Raw genomic sequence first — 18,057 nt, 5'->3', positions numbered from 1 at the left:
CGCTATATAGTGAGCCAGCGTCCTACACCAATGGCAAAACACTTTTTGTCTAGCCGGTAAATCGTGTTTGATACCAGTTTTCTTGGTTTTACAGTGCACAATTTAGCCACCAGATAAAGAGGAAGGGGCTTGGTGACTTTTATAAGGGTAAGGATGGCAGAAGCCACATGGATTCTTGGCTCAAAGTCCCAAGAGGACTTTTTCCAGACAAGAGCTCAGCATCTGGCTTTAGCATCTGTCTCTGGCCTGCAATGGCCCTCCCACCTCTAGAAAAGTAACTGTCTGCATATCCAAAAGTATGGCATTTGGGGGCAGGATCAGCTTCAATAATCAAAGTTCATTTTACACCTGAATCCAAATGACAAGTACATGATGAATTACTTGGAGTATCTAGGGATAAATCATCCTGTATCCACACAGCTCACACAGGTTCACTAGTCATCCCACCCTCATATGAGTGCACCTTTTACTCTCCTGATCCACTCACAAGAGCACCCTGGTCACCAAGTTCTCGCCTGGGCACAACACTCACACGACTCACACTGCACTTAAATAGGCATTCCTTTATCCCTGCACTCACACTGCTCACCCTGCACTCACACCACTCACTGTTGCTCAGCACTTACATACCACATTTCTACCACAGTACACATTACACTACCCAACACCTGTGACCAAGCACACATGCCTCAAAATGCTTCCATAGAATACTTGATCGTCCTGCAGTATGAGATGCCAATTCAGTTCCCTCTGTAACTACAGGTTCAGTGCAAGAAGAGGGAATGTACACAGACTGTGTGATGGAATGGGAAATGAGATTCAACTGAGGTTGTGGAGGCTGGTTTGGGAGGCAGGATCAGTCCTAGGTTGTGGGATTAGCCATGAGGAGGTGGTGAAAGCAGCCAAAGGCGGCAGGAGAGAGCACCACAACAGGCTGAAGATGAAACACTGCAACTGAGGCTGTTGTGGGGGTTGACTGGGACTGCAGGCTAAGGGTGTGGTGCAGTTGTGGAGAAGCAATTACAGCTCAAGATGCACTTGTTGGCCCTTCGCTGAGCACAATTGGCCTTCATACCAACTGATGTGAAGAAAGCTGGTGGGATTACCTGTGGCCAGACATGCTGTTTCCCCATTTTGGATGGGGAAATCCCTTATTCGGAAGCTCTTTTCACCAATAGGTCTACCAATTATACTGGTGCTTGCTCACAGAGCAGAGCAATATTCTTAGCCAGTTCTATTACATCATTGTGGAGGGTCTTTTTCTTGCACACTACCACATTACTGTGTTTTAATGGGTCAGCCATTTAAGGAGAGAATTACCACTCAGCCGTCAATAGGTGTGCCAAAAGTACTGCACTCTTTCTCAGCAGCACCACAAAAGTTCTTCCCAATCAAATGCTGTAATCAAGGTAAACAGTGTGGGTGGAACCAAAGTCTCTCTGACAGTTAGTTGTGCTTCTACAAGCTTTTTTTCTGTTGATCACACAAGGTATGGCTACAAGCCAGACTTAAAAAGTGCATCTCTGAAGTATTGAAACACATCTAGTAAGGTGCTTAAAACACATGTGGTAGCACTATACATTAACTTGAGTACATTAATGCTTCAAGAATAACAAATGGATTTATGGCATGTGATGTGGCGTACTGGTGATTATCCAAAAGCAGTGAAGTGGGTTTTATAACAGTATTAGTTTTATTCAAAACACCCTTTTTCATTCTATTCCTTTAACCCCTCCCCTGCTGGTGACGGAACCACTCTGTCATCAGCCGCGGTTGTGCTGTGCTGATGACGGAGCGGTTCCATCACGGCCCGCTCAGCACGCCTGCGCGGCGCGGATTCCACGCCTGCGCTGAGCGTTCTATTGAGCGGGCGGGGTCGTGACGGAACCGTTCCGTCATGAGCACAGGGCAACCGCGGCTGGTGACGGAGCGGTTCCGTCACCAGCATGGGCGCGCCGCGCGCCCACCCCGCCCCCTTAGCACTGCGGCGGAATAGCCGCCGCAGTGAAGGGGTTAATGTATTTAATGCCAAGACTCTTGCACCATTTCTGCCTGCACTCATTGTGCCCTTGACTCCCATTGAAAACTTAGTATTAAGTGAATGACTCTGACTACATAGATGTAGGTAGCTTACAGTGTATAGTTGGACACTCTGAATACGTAGGGCCCGATTCACAGAATGAACTTAAGACTCAATCCTAAACTTACTACTATTTTGGTATTCACAGAATGCACTTACTACTTTTGGCATTCACAGAATGAACTTACTACTTTTGGTATTCACAGAAGTTAGGATTTTGTCTTAAGTTTGTCTTATGACAAACTTAAGACAGACTTAAGGCAAAATCCTAACTTCTGTGAATACCAAAAGTAGTAAGTTCATTCTGTGAATGCCAAAAGTAATAAGTGCATTCTGAAAATGCCAAAAGTAGTAAGTGCATTCTGTGAATACCAAAATAGTAGTAAGTTTAGGATTGAATCTTAAGTTCATTCTGTGAATCTGGCACGTAGCCTTTCTGGCCAGGTGTCAGATTCAGTTCAGGGGGCATGGGGCAGCCAGGAACTACTGGGCCTCAGCTGTAAGAATAGGTGTAGTTTGCCTTGGATGACCCAGCGTCTGTTCTACTATGACTTCAAAAGCAAGGCCACGTACAACCCCTTCAACAATTGATTCTCAGTGGTAGCATTTAGGACCAGTCATGCGCTTCTCAGGGCGGTAGTGTAGGCATATGGAAACTCAGATCACTCAGCAGAGCAATAACTGTTTGACCAAACCAGTGCTTTATTTGGATAAGAAACATACTTTAATAGATATGCTTAAAACGGTCTTCAGCTGTAGGTACAATAATCTGCACTGCCACTTGGACTAAGGCATACTGTCTTTATTATCTTCCTCTTCTCTCTTTTTCATGAGTCGCTCCTCTTGTGAGTCTAGGAAAGTCCATATTAGGTGAGTTTTGTGAGACATTAATCAAGGCTCAGGTGCAGTTACATTATGGTTGTTCTCAGTTCAGTACAGCCTCCTAGATACAGTCTCACCACAATGAAGGTCTCTATTAGGCTTGCTTCTAGGATTAGACAGCATGGTTGCTGGAGTGGCCGTCTATCTAAGTTGACCACAGCAGGATGGGCCAGCCAGAGCCACAGCCATGAGTCCTTCAGTGAATGGAGGTAATGGGAGTCACTGAAGGCTCATGGCAGGCATCCAACACATCTCTGGAGCCCTGGGCAGGAGATGGGCAGCCACTTACATGGGTTTCACAGCAGCATGCTAGCAGTCCCGGAATGCACTTTGTAGATACTCCAGTGGCGACCTCAATGTAAACAAGTCTTGGCTTCGATGGCGACATCCACCACGGGCACAATTCTTGACTTCTGTGGCAATGTCAGCCCTGGATTCCAGTGGATACATTCACCATGGGCACAGCTCTTGATTTATGCAGCAAGGTAAACCATGATTGTTCATATTGCATAATGGAAATCTTGGCTGTCTGCCTGCGATTCCCTCTTGGAACTGCACTTCTGGAGAGAAGGTACCCACCCTCTTCAGACTTGCAGATCGCTCTCTGCTGTCTTCTTTCTCCTGGGCAACACTCCACACTAGAGTCTGGAGATTTGTTGCATTCACTGGACAGCCTAGAAAGTATAACACGTCCCTAACCAAAAATTTAGGATCATGTGTTGCTTTATGATACTAGTGGGGTTACACCAATTAAGTAATTTCACAGCAATACAGTAAGTATTGAATATTCTTCTGTCATATAATGTTTACGAAAAAAACATGTACATCTACTAGAGACATAAATGCAAAACACAAAGTTTAAAAAATAATAATATACAAAATCAATTTTTATTCATCATTATGGCTAAAATCAATATACGTTTAAAAACACATTAAGAAACAATCCATTATTTCAGTACATTTGTTTTAATCAAGAAAGCTAGAAAACTACACAAAAGTCGACGCAGCATTTCGGTGAGATTAGGATCAACCACCTTCTTTAGGACAGAGGTTTCTAAAACTTTTTGTTATTGAACAATACAATATATTAGTTTATATATAACAAAACATTTTCAATTTGTTTATATAATGTGTCACAGTATTAGTCTCTCGCTACAGAAAATAAAAATTGAAACAACAACATCCTGTATACATTATTACATACCCATGATGCTATATACATCATTACTTATCCCCAATACTAAACTCTTTAATAAAAGCCATAAGTAAAAAACCCCACTTGATCCTATTTTATCTCAACCTACCTATTACAATATATCAATGCTTCCCTTGTGTGATTCATATGGGAAACATTCTTAAAGTTGATTTTGAGAATAAAACCTTGGAATTTCCTGAAAGTAAATTATTGATATTTCAGTCAGGATTCATAAATAAAGTTTTGATTTAACAACCTATGAATTTAAAATATCAATTGAACATTAGTTGTAGCGTACTTTTTTATGTGGTATAATTCCTTGTTAAAAACGTTCGTGGGAGCCACCGATAGGTTTATCACCATATATTGGTGCTCTTAAAAATACAAATGCAGAGGTTTTGCCTACTATATAATTGTCCATTATTTATAATATTGGTAATTAGACGTGGAAAAGGAGGCTTATCAATAAAAAAAACAATCCCTTTCATCAGCAATTCAGGTGAGCCGTGATGAAGCTTCACTTCGTTATGGTTCTTAGGGATTTTTCTAAGATATACAAAAAAATTGTTTACCATTATCTATTGATCTAGATCTCCATACAATTGTAAATGCTCTCATATTCAATAAACAGGCTGAAAAATTACCTGGTTAGGCTGCTATCTTGGCATTGCAACTCAAGGAATAAAATCTATAATCACCAAAATAAAGCTTTTTAGTGAAGTCTGTATATTTGCATATATGCATTATGTTATTATTACAATTCTAAATCTATTAATCATATTACTTCCCATATTAGGTCTACCTTATATTTCTTACATTGAAGGACTATCTATCCATTTTAAATTCACTACCTCTCTGAAGAACACTGAGAAAGAGAGTTTGGCTCCGTTATGGAGACAATTTCAGCATGTCACCATCATGACTTGTGGCAGTGATAATCTGGGCTAACAGTATGGCAGCTGATGTTTTTGTTCTGACAATGAAATTGATATAGGCCTCAGTCATCTTGGTTGACGTACCTTGACCTTGTATAGGAACTCCTGAAAAGTAGTCAGCAGGATTCTGATTTTTTCCTGGATGATGCACAATGGTATAATTGTATTCTTGCAATCGTAACCCTCATCTTTCATGGCAAGGAGGCATCTTGGCTGTTCTATTGCCAAATATAGATTTTAAAGATTGATGATCAGTTACCAATGTGAAAGGTTTTCCACACAGGAACACATGGAATTATTCACAAACCCATACTGGATGTCCAGTATGCTGTGCAAGAATAGTGCCTAACCCAACAGGCTATCATCAACAACAACCTCTCTATGAAGCTTTGGATTGAAGAAAGCCATTTCAGTAGCACTTTCGATGGAGTGTTTGATTTTCTTAAAACTTTTCACGCATTCTTGCGAACATTCAAATTAAATATTTGTATTTGTTAACCCTCGTATGGAGCACCTACAGTAGAAACGTCTTTTATGTATTGTGTACAGTAAATGGGCATGCCAAGAAATTACGGTACCATAAAAACATCTTGTGGGAGATCAACATCTGACAGTGCCTATATGTTTGCAGAATCAGGTGTCGTGCCCCATCTGAAAAAATGTGGCCAAGGAACTTCAACTTTGCCTTGTGGAACCCACATTTGTCTGCATTTAATGTCAAACCTGCATCTATAAGTTAAACAACAGACTTGTGTGAGAGTTTTATCGTGCTCCTTTTGGGTAGCTCTGAAAATCAATGGCATCGCTATACTTTAATGCATTCACAACAGGCTGTATGATATGTCGAATTACATTTTGGAAATGTTCTGTAGCTGAAGACATACGAAAACTGGGTCTATTGTGATGAAACAAGCCAACAATTGTAGACAATGTTGTAATGTACAAGCAACTCTCATCAAGTTCCAACTGATGATAACCTTTGTTTAAATCAAGGCGAGAGAACCCGTTTAAACTGTTTAACTGTGTTATTACGTCATCAATATGTGGACTTGGATGTCATTCTCTTTCAGTGGCCTTGTTTGCCTGACCATGTCAACTCATATGCGGACAGCTCCTTCACTGTCCTTTTTTGGCACTACCACTATGAGAGAAACCCATGACGCTTAATAATGTCTTGCTTTAGTAACAATTCAAGGTTCTTTTTCAACGTTTCTTGTAAGTGTAAAACAATTTGTCTAAGTCTCTGAGCAACAGGACGGACATCTTCATTAATATGCAATTTCACCTTCATAGTCTTAAGCTTTCCTAACCACTGAACCAATGAAGGGAATTGACTTACTATTTCATGATGAGCATTCATGTTGTAATTCACGGAGGTCAATCAAATTCCAGAAGCTGTGCTGAAGCTAAGTAGACAGGCACTTGATGCTGTACCTTGAAGCACATGGATGGGTGCCTGCACCTTCTTTTTTTTGCATTCATCGTCGCAACAAATTAAACAAATTTTTATGGGCGCCAATACGGCCCATGTATACACTTTTGTTTTTGATGGTTTGAGTTGTGGTAATTGAGACAGTTCACTATTGTATTGTATTGTAATTGCATTTATATAACTTTATATAGCTACTAGATTTGTCTTCAGGCCTTATGTTTATTGAGGCACCACTGTAAATGATAAAAGGTATCGAACATCCATTTAATTTCACTGTAATCTTTGGACAATATTTGTACGACTTGTGTGTTTTAGCATGTCGATTTGTATGTGACTGACATTTTTTTCCACATGCGGCCAGTCCAACATTCACACGTTTCTCTGAGGTAAACATCAACATGGCACAACCATCTTCTTCACTTTCACTCGATGTCAAGGCATATGAACAGTTTGATGATGATGCAAATGGAGAGAAACTTCGTTCAGTGTCGATTTGCTTCAACTTATGTTGCCCTGTGGCCTTGTGGGTGTGCGTCGAACGTTGTTTCTGGAAAGTTCTGGCAGCCATTTTGCCTTTGCGCCGCAATGCTCTTGCTTTTTACTTCACTTTGCAAGATGTCACAAAATGGTTCTCCTTCCCACAGCCTTTATATATCTGTCCAATGGCAGGATGTTTATCTTTGTGTGGAAACAAAAATACACATATAAAACACAACTTGTTTTAATGTGTAGACATCATTTTGTGTCCTTCGGTCTCTTGTTTGGACTTAATTTTTACATTCATGACTGATTCACTTGGTGTACCGCTGGCCTCCATGTCAGCAGTTTGTCGTTAAGTAAGCTCTTCAGCTCTGACAGCTATCAACACTCATTCCAGACAAAGAGTTTCTCTCAGCATGCATCGGCTGAGTGAGTATGACAAGCATCCATCTGTAACTCTAAGACATATAGATTCTTCATCATTGAATTCATTGAACTTACAGTGTCTGATGAGCGTCTTCAGTCTCTTCACAAAACCATCAATGATTTCCCCAACTCTTTGTCATTCTTGACTGAAAATATATCTTTTGTAAACAGCATTTTGTATTGGAATAAATTTGAGGTTCAACGTTTCTCTAATCTGATGATATGTAATTTTCTTTATAACTTTTTTCATACCATCACCAGCAAGATTGTTGAGATACTTGATAACGTTTTTGTTATCAGTCTCTTCAAGAGCATCAATAAAATCATCAAATGTCTTTAACCAAGCAGTCCATCTATCACCAATATTTTTCTTTTTGGCAGTATCGAAAGGTGATGATGGTTTGAGGAATGTAGCAGCATTGTAGACCGGTGTGAACTTACTTACACTGCAGGTGGATTACTGGGATGTGGTGTGGATAATTGATCAGTGAGGCTTTGTGACGTGCTGCTCTCTAACTCATCTTAAATGATTGGGGGAAATTCTTCACAGCTATCTGAGAAATGTCACTATTTCCAGGGCTCTCTCTGCTCTTTATTTCTTTAAGAACTATGGAGTTGTTTTGGGCCCCACTCTGCACATTTGTGGACCCCCACTTTGGGTTGGGATAGCTCCGTAAGAACAAATCTGTGCACTTCTCCCTGAGCCACATCATGGCTTGCTGTGATATGATGATTCTCTTTAAAGAATTTGGTAAGTCACTTCTTTTCTTTGGAATGTCAGTTTGTATTTCTTCCACATGATTTATTCGGCTTTCTGTGTTAAACTCCATATAATGTACAATTCTATCTTGTGTGGCTGTGCAATGCCTTTAGTTATAGCCTGACCAGTAGGTTCTCGGCCAATGATGTGTAGATTCTTTACACTGTTTTTAAAATCTTCATCTGCTTTGCAGCGGCTGCAGCTGCGCTTTGACTCCATATGCAGGAAGCATTGATTCCGTACTTCGACAGCGACATACTGGCACACGCAAGCAGTCTACCTGACCACAACAAACTCTCTGAGAGAGCGCTGTCATTCTTCCCATTAGTTATCTCCTATCTCATCACCAGTTGTAGCATTTACCCAGCCCGCCAATGACCACGCCACACTCAGAGCTTAATATTGCACATCTTTATTCTGCTGTGTGTAAATGGGAACTCAACATTATAAACCAAGCTTTCATTGCGTTCCACTCTAACACTGACGTCACGTCTGTAGGGCGTGCAGTAGGAACCAAAAAAAGTAGACAAGACACTACACAGATGAGAAGCTTTAAGGTCACAAACAACAGCCTTGCTAGAAGATTTCAGAGGAAAAAGGGTTCACCAGCCATAATATCTGAAGTGACCGTATGACATTCTGAGTACAGGGCAGTGCTGCTGAAGGCCTTTTCACCACTGGCACTTGCAGTTTGAACGGCAAACCTGCATTACTGGAAACAGGGAGGGAGCACACTCCTGACCTCTTAACCGGGTCGCCCCTTCGCATTGTGGTCAATGCAGTTCATACACCTCAGGATAAAATTCGTGGATATAACACCAAGTTGGTGCAAGCAGGTGCTAGTATCTGATGTCTCTAGACGCGAGACATGGCTCGCGTTTCTGGATAGTATCCGTCATCAGTAGAGATAAAACCAGAGTCCTTAGGGGTGACACCGCCGGTGTGTGAGTAGTGTGCGACCCCACCCCCATTTGTAACTTTAAAGCTCCCTTGAGCAGCGGGCTGATGAGCCTGGGATCCCGCACCTACGCGCCTGAGTGGTACTATACCTGGCAGATATTGGCAGCCATCGGCAACCCCAGTACACGGCCTATCCCTGCTGATGAGGGGTAATACCCCGAAACACGTGTCCAGGGATGGCGAAGACAGCGAAGATAGCAGAAGATCGAAAGATGATGCATCGCGAACACTTTACTACATTGACCAGAGTCCTTAGGGGCGACACCGCCGGTGTGTGAGTAGTGTGCGACCCCACCCCCATTTGAAACCTGCATTACTTCCCACCCACTAATTTCACTCTACTTGCATCCCTTCTCACTGCTCAAATACAATTACAGAAGCTCAGTACAGTTCACCATATTACCAAACGCAAAAACATCTCAATCCACTCACCTTTCCTCTCAGCATGGCTTCATCAATCCTTCCTCAATTTTGCAAATGCCTGTGGGCCAGCAGGATCAACTGCAGACCCATGTTCTCATCAAGAGCTCTGCAGCTAGTCCAACTAAAACAGCCAACAACTTATTGATATGGGTATTTTCCCAAAGGAACACTAAACGGCTTACATAAAACCCTCTCTAAACCAAACAGGCTTTGATCCAAGAGAGCCTTCTAACTGCTGGCTAGTAACAGGCTGTTTTTAATCAAACAGATAGAACAATTGAAATATCTACCTCAAAACATATAGCTACATCCAAAGAAAATAACTTGCTTTCAGACTACCAAAACAGATTGTGGAATGACTGACTCACAGAAGCAGCAGTGATTTCCATGTGGGATGATTTTAAAACTGCAATGGCTTAAAAATGGAGCACTATCACACCTGTCTCTTGAGCTCGCTCTTGCCTACATTACTGTCCTTCAACCCAACGACTAAACATAGAAAGATGTTTGTGAATCACAGAAGATTAAGTGGAAAAAAACTGTAACCTATTTGGGACTGCGAATCACAACAGAAGAAAGGCAATCTCTTCAACAGAGCCTTGACAACTTCAGAATGCAGGGTGCATAATTGAAGCAGATTGCACCTCTTCTGTCAGACAGATCATCCTCTCACTCTTCTCTTCAAGTCAGCTCCATTCAATTCACAACTAATTTATCAGACATTATTAACCCCTCTTTAATATTTCCTTTAGCTCTCTATTGCACCCAATCTTCTCCTTCAATCTCAAGTGTTACTGTTAAGCAGATGATAAACAAATCATACTTATTATTATTATTATTATTATTATTCGATTTTATAAAGCGCGTAGTCACCCGTAAGTATCCCAGTGCTAAGATCCACACTTATGAGGGTCACTGGAGCGGAGGGGAAAGTCAGATCAGGGGAAAAAGTCAGATATGGGGAAAAAGGTGCGTTTTCAGCTGCTTCCTGAATCGGAGATAGTCTGGTTCCGTTCTAAGGTCGCGGGGTAATGAGTTCCACAAACAGGCAGTGTTAACAGAAAAGCGCCGACCACCCGTACGCACCTTCTTAACTCTGGGGATGGTAATAAGGTATTCCTGGTCGGATCGGAGGGATCTTGGGGCTTTGTAGGGCCTAATAAATTTTCTTAAAATAGGGGGGCCTTTGTCTTGTAGAAGTCTGTGAGACAAACAGAGGGCCTTGAACATCACTCGTTCTCTCACTGGAAGCCAGTGGAGGAGTTTCAGGGCTGGTTTGGCCGAAGCTCTGGCCGGGGTATTGGTAAGGATCCGAGCCGCGGCATTCTGGATCCTTTGTAATTTGTTAAGGGTTGCCTCGGGAGCGCCTAGGTAGATGGTGTTACTGTAATCCAGCCTTGATAAAATAAGGCCTTGGATTAACAGTTTCTGGGAGGCAGGCGGAAGTAGGGGCAGAATCTTTCTGATCGATTTGAGAAGCCCAAAGCAAGTCCCCGCGATTTTTTTGGCTTGTGTCTTGAAAGACAGATCTTTTTCAAGCCAAATACCCAGGCTTTTAATCTCAGACTTCGGAACAGGGGGTTCACCTAGGCAGGGGGGCCAGATGTTCTGCGAGAGGGAAAGCCCCTTCTGGCCAAGGAGGAGAATATCTGTCTTTGAGCCATTAAGTTTCAAAGACGAGCTATTCATCCATCCTTGTATTTGTGTCAGACAGTTGTATAAGTCCGATGGTTCTTGATTTCGGTGAGATAAGGACACCACTAATTGAGTATCATCAGCGTAGCTGATGATACTCACTCCAAAAGGTTTGACAACCACCTCCAATGGGGACATGTAGACATTAAATAATGTCGGACTCAGGGAGGAACCCTGAGGCACGCCACATTGGAGGGGGGTTTCGGGGGAACGTGTGTCATTCTCCCAGACCTGAAAGGAGCGTTGGCCAAGGAAGGAAGTGAGCCAGGTCAGCGCGGAGCCCTCCACACCGATGTTCCTAAGTCGATGGATAAGGACCCGATGGTTAACTACTTAATTATGAAAACCCGCCTGACTTTGACTCCTACTCAATCGGACAATGTCTCAGTCAAATAATGGCTGAGAGCTATCCACAGCAAAATAAACACGTCATAAATCAAAGTATCCATTTGCAGTAATTGGATCAAATACCACCCATCAACAAAATGGCCTCAGCAAGTAGGTACACCACCAAACAACTGAGCCCAAGCAAGGAATCTAGGGATAAATGCGGACTTCAGTCTGTCAATCAAATTAGGATTGTGTTTGTCCAATACATTTAAACTGAAATTTGGCACTTCTTTCCCTCATGTTGGCTATAAAGTTATCTCCACCTACATTGCTTGAAATGCTTGCCCTACCTCATTCGACTAGAAGAGTAAGCCTCCCCTGAAAGTCGAGTCTAGCTGCGCCCTTGCTAGGGAGGCTGCCAGGGCAGAATGCGTCTATATAACAGCCTTTTTTTATCAGAAACGTGGCACTCCTAATGACAATGCTCTCACTCACTTTGTGCACTTTTCTCTCTCTAGCCCGAGCTTGGGAACGTCGCCGGTGTATTTCCCAGAGAGCTGGCTATGAAAATGGTGAGTAGGCCTAAAAATATCCTTGATAGTCAGTTATGAAATACCTTGTGAACCTGCAACTGATCTTATAAATGCAGAGTGAGCGTGCTACAGTAAGCGCGGCTCAAACACAGGGTGTAGCTACCCACTGTGCAGCAGGTGCAGTGGCACCGGGGCCAAGATTTGCATTGTACCCTGATCATTTATGTATTTTAGTGCACAGCGGTCAAAGGGGCACTTTTTCTTGCTTGCTTCAGGGCCAATGTCATCCTTCATATGTTACTGCCCAAATACGGAGAGACACATAGGGTATTAAGAATTCTAATTTGAAGCTTGGAGTTGGGGGATGTGTGAAATTTTTATGACGCAAGCAAAGTTCACCGTAGGTCTCGACTAATGGGCTTTAAGTAGTTTCCAGCAGTGCTTAGTTTGAGCCAGTGGTTGTCCGTGGGGAAATTGGCATTCTTTTTTTGGTGGACTGGCACTTATTTTTTCTTCAACAGTCTTTGATCTAGAGTAAGAGAGGGGAAAACACAAAACATGGAAAGAAAGAGCAACAGAAAGACTGAAAACAGTGAGAACGAGAGAAAGACAGGATGAATAGGAACGTGTAAGAGCGGAACCTGTAAGAGTGAGATAAAGTGGCAGGGAGTGTCTGGCAGTGCACTAAAGAGGCATGAGGTGGAATCACAACCGCGCAGTCCTGGTATTTGACATCCCGATCTTCAATAGTGCTTCACATGAGCACCAGCACCTATTCTTTTACAAATTAAGCACTGCTTTTCAGATGTTCTCACTTTCCCATCCCCTCACCTAAGCATAGTTTTTCCACCTAGCTCCAGCGTTGACTGGCACTGATTTCCCCTAATTACTATGGGGCTTGCTTATGTCGCCGTTGCATCACTTTTAACCCCTTCCATGCTGATGACGGCCGATAGCTGTCATGGCACACAGTGCTCATGTGCTGATGACGGCTCCCGGCCCTCATGACCGCACCCGCGATCGGAATGTGCCGCACAGGTGCAGAATCGCGGCCGCGCCCAAGGGGTTAATATGGGAAAAAGTGACGTACCAGAGGCGCAAGGGGGATGTAAATAAGACCCTGTGAAACCAAGTCGCACAGGTAACTCGCTGGTTTTGGTATTTGCACGGCCATGCCCTGCTTGACATTCTCTCGTCCGTGCTTCAGCACCTGTGAGGGAAAGGTACGTCACATTAAAATCCCCTAAAATGTTCAAAGTGGAGCTTATGTAATATTAAAGGATTGCGAAAGTCCTGATTTTCACTCAGAAGCTGAATGGTGGAACCTCCTGACTGTCTCATATTTCACAGTTTTGCTGGGAAAGGCACAACACTTGTAACCTTTCAAGCTTGACCATGATGGTGGTGGCATGGGCCTGAGTCTGAAGAATCAAGAGAGCCTTCGGGACAGGGCGGCTCTGAACACAGATCTCAAGGTGCAGAGAAAGGAGGATTTAAGGGTGAAATATGTCCGCGTCCTGCAGAAACTCATGGCAACTTTTCCAGACTCATAATGTAAAATGACTACAAGTGTGGCTGGGAGGAAACTTAAAGTAACTTCAAACAGTCTATAAAGACAGAGTCTGGTGGGAACAGGTGCCATCAAAGTATGCAGTCGCCAAATCTATGAAACAAATATTAATGAATGGGTGCATGCACGCACCTGCCACACACCCAACTTATGCATTAGAAAGACACACCAAATTCTTAGTTCTAGCCCTGGTAGTAGCCAAAAGGGACATAGCCAGAAAATGGAGCCAGATGTACCCCAGCTAGGGGAATGTTGTTCGGGATCGAGAGAATGTGCCTAAAAGAACTAGTGAACTGCAATGGATGGGCATCTGAACTATGATACTGGGGTATTGGACCTTGCAGGAAGTGGGGGCTCCCTTAGGTGATACATCAATCACCTAAGGGAGCCTGTTTCTAGTTCCTTGAAACAGAGACATCTGACCTGCTTGGCACACTGGATCAGGGAACTGTACTTGCTGCTAGAGAGCATTACCTAGATGATTTCTGCAGATCGACACCAACTTCTTTGAGTTCTCGCCTCTCTTGTAACGCTCTTTTTTTGTTTAAACAGATGAAGGAATAAATGTACGAATGGTGTGAATTGTGGGGAATTACCTGAACTTTGAGGTGCGTTTAGATAATCATCAGGCAGGTGTGTAGAGGAAGATAACCAGTTTCACAGGTCAGATCTTGTAAGTCCCGGTACTTTCCAACGCACCTGCCTTTTATTTACAATTTATGTGAGTCTGTGGTGAGATAAGAACAAAGGCCAGTCTATAAACGCAATCAGTGCCAAAACCTAACAAAAAGCAACCCTCCCTAGGGTTCAGAGCCAGGTATGCACATAGTGAGCTGAGGGCCTGATTCACAAAAGTCATCTGAGACAAAATCCTAACTTGACGACTTTCGGTATTAACAAAGTGCATTTAGTAGTAGTAAAGTAAGAAATCCTAACTTTACTACTCCTAAATGCACTTGTGAATTCCGAAAGTCTTATGGTTAGGATTTTGTCTCAGTTAAACTTAAGTTTTGGTCTTAAGAAGACCAAAACGTAAGTTTAACTGAGACAAAGTCCTAACTTTACGACTTTGGGTATTAACAAAGTGCATTTCGGAGTAGTAAAGTTAAGAATCCTAACTTTACTGCTCCTAAATGCCTTTTGTGAATACTGAAAGTCATAAAGTTAGGATTTTGTCTCAGTTTAGGAGTAGTAACGTTAGGAATCCTAACTTTACTACTCGTAAATGCCTTATGTGACTACTGAAAGTCATAAAGTTAGGATTTTGTCTCAGATTACTTTTGTGAATCGGGGGCCCTTAGATTCCAGTACCAAATGTCATGTACACACACCCATTTGGTAGTGCCTAGACATGTTCGAAGCGCTGGATTCTGACCTAGAAATACCTCTGGCTGGTGACCTTTTTCTTCCGGTAATGCATCACTCTAGTCAGGACATTTCCAGCATCCCTTTACAGGAAGTGACTTGCTTTCATTTGAACTTATGAATGCACGAGAGGGAGGCCAGTGAATGACACTTCAACAGCCAGAACAGCGGCCCCAGTCAGGTCAGCCACCTGTACGTCAACACCCCTTGGATATCCTTTGCGGCAGCAATCACAGTAAGGTACACTTATAGAATACTTGTAGGATAACTTCCTATAGGACACCAGTCTAAGATTTAGAAACTAGGGCTAGTCCCAGCATGATCTCCCCCAAGGTTTGCACTTGGTGTGCCCCATCCACACCGTAACCCTTTTCCATCAGCCTATCAGACTCAAGGCACATTGAGCCACCATGTCACCCTGCCCACTCTAGAGACACAGCGGCTGACTAGCCTGCCCACGTTCTCACGAAGACTTATCCAAGCACTAGAAAAGGTGGCGAGAAGTGTCTGGTGTTCAGTGACCTCACAGACAGAATACAAAGCCCTACAAACAAAAACTGCCATTGCATTGGTGGATTGCGCTCCACAAGTCAGTTGAAAGTGGTGGATGTGCACACTCACCCTGAACAACCAACCTCCAGAGGCCCTCTTGAAATAGTATTGAGGTGACACAGTACCACACATACCAGCAAAGCGTTGAGTCAGCTTTAGAGTCTAGAATGTAGAGATATGCAAATTTTGTTTATCATCTATTTTATCAATCAATCAAACGAGACTTGTAGAGTGCGGCTAATCACCCGTGAGGCGATTGAGTAATACTCCCTGTTACATCTAGTGCTATATTTGTGATTTAAGAATATGAAAAAAAAGCTCATTATAAGAAATATTGTTTAGAAATTGAGATGATTCATGTAGTGGTTAGCAAAATATTTAATTCGGCCTCTCGGCTTTGGTGGTATTTTGGCCACTCCACATTACAGTGAGATTTGGGATCACCAAGTGCGATTTTTTAACATGGGCGGTAACTGGCATTGGTGAGTGGTCGCGGTCAGAGGGCTGCCATTCAAATATATTTGTTGCCACTGAGGTAGCTTTCCTACACGAGCGACAGCAAAATCAACTCAAATGGCTGCACGCCCTTGCATAGCACATGGTGCTGCTTGCGCTGATTTTCAACGCAGCTCGCACTACAGGCACTGAGTTTCGGCGCAAGCTGCATATTTTTTTCCTGCTGGCGAAATTCGTAGGAATCTCACTGAGTTTTCTGTAACTCGCGAGCTCCGCCAACCTAGTCTCATGAATATCCTACACCTCCTGAAAGATCAATATTTTACACATATATACGTCTATTGGCAAAACTATGATCTCGTAGACATATTGTCAAATCACCAGCTCTAAAATGCAACTACATGAACCGCAACCCATAAACCTTTCAAATTACCGACAAGAAACAATATTCAGCAAATATCCTTTGTTCCTACTTCACCTGTCTCTGGACCAGGAAAGCATAGTGCATACAAGACATTATCAAAGTATTCTAAAAGACCAAACAGTGACAAGCCTTAAAATAGCAGTAACCTCAGTTTTAAATAGCACTTTAAAGATACTGCACTCTGCTCAGCAGATAGTCTATGCAAACAAGATCTTCGGTTGCCTTTGGGTGGCCCCATAGATCTATTACTGAAGTGTTTTGCTTTGCTTCGGTTGCACCATTGCCTCTTCTGGTCTTAATCCATCCTTTCAACAACATTTGCTCCACAGGTTCACTGACGAATGCAGACTAACACTGGTTTCATAGAAATACCAATTGATGTAGGCCAAATCACAGCCTCTACTGGGAGGTCAAAAAGACCCATACACTTCCGCTCCTTAATACTGTGTTAGAGTTGGCTTCTTCACTTCACTGTGGATTATGCATGTGATATGTAACCTGGCTATTTTACTTGCTTCTGGGTGTGACCCACATGGTATGTAGCCTGGCTGTATACTGTATCTCTCGCGCTCCTGGGTGGACAACATATAGCAAGTGCCTTGGTAAACTCAACTGAACCACTTGTTACTGGCCTAACATGCCAAGTTTGAGTTGAACTGGAAAAAAGACATTTTATTATATAGTATACTGATTTTAACGGTATATAACTCTGACAACAGTCCCAGAAGAAATAAAATAGAAACAATTTTTAGAGGGGCTGTCACCATTCACCAGTTGTTCAACAAAAAGCTGCTTGTTATCAAACACCTATGAAAGACATCTCACAAGAAGTATGCCATATCAAATTACACATTCATTCATTTTGGTAATATGTTATCCAATTAAGCCAAAATACCTTTTTTGTTTGTTTTTGTGCCGCTCGAGATTGTCAGTGCAACCTGGGACTCACGCTCGCTACAGGAGTAGCTGGGAGCCAACGCGCTGCTTGGGGCATTCTTCAACTTCTTTTCCCTGGTGGAACCGGCTGCAGAGGAGGTGAGAGGCGCGGCGAGCGGGACTGCGAGGTCCAGCATCCCTAGTAACATCGCCAGCTGGTTCCTCTTCCCGCCGCGCCGCGCCCCCTCCCAGTGCCACGCCCCCCCGCCCGGAAAGCTCATCACCTCTCGCGGCCCCCGCTTCGCGGGAGCCGCTTGAGATTGTCAGTGCAACCTGGGACTCACGCTCGCTACAGGAGTAGCTGGGAGCCAACGCGCTGCTTGGGGCATTCTTCAACTTCTTTTCCCTGGTGGAACCGGCTGCAGAGGAGGTGAGAGGCGCGGCGAGCGGGACTGCGAGGTCCAGCATCCCTAGTAACATCGCCAGCTGGTTCCTCTTCCCGCCGCGCCCCCTCCCAGTGCCACACCCCCCTGACGTACTTAGGCGCTCCTAGGTACGCGCATCGCGGGACGCGCGCGGGGCGAAGACCGGGCAAAGATCGGGCCGTTCTAGGCCGTTAGAGGCCGGCAGAGACCGGACCGGGCCATCCCTCTGATGCTCTCTGCCCCACAGCCCCCTTATAC

This window comes from Lissotriton vulgaris, chromosome 1_2, assembly GCF_964263255.1.
Source record: "Lissotriton vulgaris chromosome 1_2, aLisVul1.2, whole genome shotgun sequence".
Classification (NCBI taxonomy): domain Eukaryota; kingdom Metazoa; phylum Chordata; class Amphibia; order Caudata; family Salamandridae; genus Lissotriton; species Lissotriton vulgaris.
This window is presented reverse-complemented; position numbering follows the sequence as displayed.